Source organism: Arvicola amphibius, chromosome 7 (genome assembly GCF_903992535.2).
Source record: "Arvicola amphibius chromosome 7, mArvAmp1.2, whole genome shotgun sequence".
Lineage (NCBI taxonomy): Eukaryota > Metazoa > Chordata > Mammalia > Rodentia > Cricetidae > Arvicola > Arvicola amphibius.
Genome location: NC_052053.1, coordinates 54,429,891 through 54,433,319, shown reverse-complemented (window position 1 = coordinate 54,433,319; position 3,429 = coordinate 54,429,891).

Here is a 3,429-nt window from a genome sequence, read left to right as displayed (position 1 = left end):
ACAACGCTGAAAGAGACTAGGAGGAGCTGCCCGCTGCCATCCGCAGTCAGTGCAATGAGGAGGAAGCATGGTGCTGAAGACCCCAGACCTGAGGAAGGAGACTTGGGAGCAGGAAACTATGAGAAGAGGCATAGTGCTCACCCCAAAAGCCACGGCAAAGCATTACGCTGTGGCTTTCAGAGCGATTCCCCTCTATTCTCTCAGGACATCAGGAGGTGAGGACACGGAAAGAAGACCCCTGCCCTGAGGCAGAGGAGAAAGCCAAGCTGAGGGCTTCCCCCCAGGCTAGGGCAGAGCTTAGCACGCTGAATTTCAGAGTCCTTAGTCAGGGCTCCCTGTCCAGCCAGGTACAAGACTGTTCCAGGCAGAGCAGGCTTCTGGCTGAGGGCCAGAGCTGCATTCCTTCTGCCCCACCCACCGCCAACCTCTCACGCCAGCCAGGTTCCAACAAGAAACTTTATTCCCCAGGACAAGGACAAGGACAGGGCCTGGACAGAGAAAGGACCCTTTGTGCTTCCCCCTCCAGAGGCGTTTGGGCCTAGCCTCCCTGTTTCCCGAGCCAAGCCACTTTGTCTTCCTGAGCCCAGGCCACTCCACACATGGCACCACAGCACTGCTCTGGAGAAGCCTCCACGGCAACTGAGTTCTGGGTTCCCCCGCCAGCCTGCGCCTTCCTCAGAACTCTAGGATATCTGAAAATAGAAAAGGAGAAGACAAAAATATGGTCTGTGTAGTGGGCAGAGGAGAAGCTGGGTGGGGGTGGGGTGAGCAAGGCCCAAGTCTGTGGACAGAGGCTGGAGGGACCCATTCAACTCGACCTCCGGGCTCCTTCCCACCTGCTCTGCACCCCTTGCGTGTGCAGAAACGGCCTTCAGTGACCCACCTACCATTCTAGTCAACATATTAGGAGACTGACAGTGTGCAAGCATGCATGTACGCTCGCGCGCGCACACACAAGGAGTTAGCCAGGACACATTGCAGAACTGAGCTCAGAATTTCTAGTCCCCAGAACTTTTCCTGCAGGCTCTCAGAATGGACTCTGTTTGAGGCCTTGATTTCTGCTCCACCTGTCCTGGGGACCAAATACCCTGGAGAGCCTTTTATCTCAAAGCCAGAGATCAGCCTGTGCCTGGTAACCCTGAACCATGGCTCCTTCCCAGGGGCTCTCTCCCTCCTCCCTCTGCTCTCAAGATGACCTCTACCCAGGGTGAGCTTCCTTCCCCTTTTCCAGGCCCTCTCTTCCCACGCAACGCTAGGTCCCAGCTCCAGCCTCCCTAACTACAAGGCCTGAACCTCAAAACACCCTAGGTCCCTACCCTGGGCAGATGGGTGGGGTTACTCTGTGGTAACCCCTCAGCGCACAGCATCTATCTTAGGAAGGCCATGGGGCACATGAAACTGGAGTCTAATTTTCTAATCTCTAGAACCCACGGACCATCACTTCCTCTACCCCACAGCCCATTAGAGACAGGCAGGCCGCCACCAAGTTCCTTTCAAGAGGCCATAAGTCGGGTGTGGTGGTACAAGTCTTTAACCCCAGTACTAGAGAGGCATAAGGACCTCTGTGAGTTCAAGGCCAGCCTGGTCAACAAAGCAAGTTCCGTTACAGCCAGGGCTAAACAGAGAAACCAGTCTCAGAAAAACAAGCAAACAAATAAAACAGACCTTGAGGGAGCCTGACTGGCTCCTCCTGTCCTTGGGAAACTCACACCCAGGCACACAAGAATTTAAATGAGAACCAAGCTGGTACAGGCAGCCCTGACCCTGAACCCCGCCCCCCCTGCATTCAGTTTCTGTACTTATATAAGTAACAGGCTCTGATTTAGACTCATACCTCCTGCATTCAGATCCCTTCTCCAGGTCTAATCTGATTTTTAAGAATGGTGGATAACGGGGCTGGAGAGATGGCGCAGAGGTTAAGAGCATTGCCTGCTCTTCCAAAGGTCCTGAGTTCAATTCCCAGTCAACCACATGGTGGCTCACAACCATCTGTAATGGGGTCTGGTGCCCTCTTCTGGCCTGCAGGCATACACACAGACAGAATGTTGTATACACAATAATTAATTAATAAATAAATAAATATTAAAAAAAAAAAGAATGGTGGATAACTTAAAAATTAATGTAACAACTGGCTGCCTAATGCTTACTCTGTGCAGAGTACCTGGGATAGGAAAGACCAGGATGAATGCCCTCTTGCCCCAGGGGAGATGGGCACAGACAACTGACAAGACCATAGCAATGGCACAAGAAGCAAAAACAAAACAAAAGCATGTACACCAAGGGCTCCTGTCTCAACCCTAATGCTTTCTCCTGAGAGACCAGCATGCACAAAGGCCCAGAGGCAGGGGGACCTACGAGAAGCAGAGGGTAACTGCACAACAATGGGAAAGCAGAAACACCTGTGTACTTATGAACCTGACCTCACCTGGGCTTCTAGGAAGTTCTCTGGATCTCCTTGGGGCAAACTGGATATTCTCACAGGTGTGATTTAGGGTGGGGTAGTCATATTTGCATCGTCTTAGGGTGGGGCTTGATGGAGGAGGTTACTTTCATTGGTTAATAAAGAAACTGCTTTGCGGGGGCTGGAGGGATGGCTCAGAGGTTGAGAGCATTGCCTGCTCTTCCAAGGGTCCTGAGTTAAGTTCCCAGCAACCACATGGTGGCTCACAGCCATCTGTGGTGGGGTCTGGCGCCCTCTTCTGGCCTGCAGGCATACACACAGACAGAGAATTGTGTACATAATAAATAAATAAATAAATATTTGGAAAAAAAAAACGCCCTCATTAAAAAAAAAAAAAAAAAAAGAAAAGAAACTGCTTTGGCCCTTTAATAGGACAGAAAATTAGGTAGGCAGAGTAGACAGAACAGAATTCTGGGAGAGAGAAGGCAGATGCCTCAGGCAGTCGCCATGCCTCTCCTCTCTGAGTCGGATACAGGTTAAGATCTTCCTGGTAAGCTACCACCTTGTGGTGCTACACAGATTACTAAATATGGGTTAAAGCAAGATATGAGAATTAGTCAATAAGAGGCTACAGATAACGGGCCAGGCAGTGTTTAAATGAATACAGTTTCCATGCAATTATTTCGGGTGTAAAGCTAGCCAGGTGGCGGGACACAGCCCGCAGCTCCATCTACAGGGGCTGGCCATGAAACCAAGCACGTGGCTTAAGGCACGAGTTTTGGACCAGGCTATGCCCATCAGCAGACAGACTGAATGTGGGCCAGTTGTGCCATATTACGTCAGCTTGAACATGGAGGCACAACTGAACTTGACGTCCTGGCCACACTCCATGAACAATGCCAAAGCCATGCTAAGAAATACCACATCCAGACAGACGGCTCCCCTCCCCAAGCTCCATCTTTTCCTATGGCGAACTTCACATGCATACTCCCTGGAGCCAACCATAACATGAGTACATCAGCTCCAAG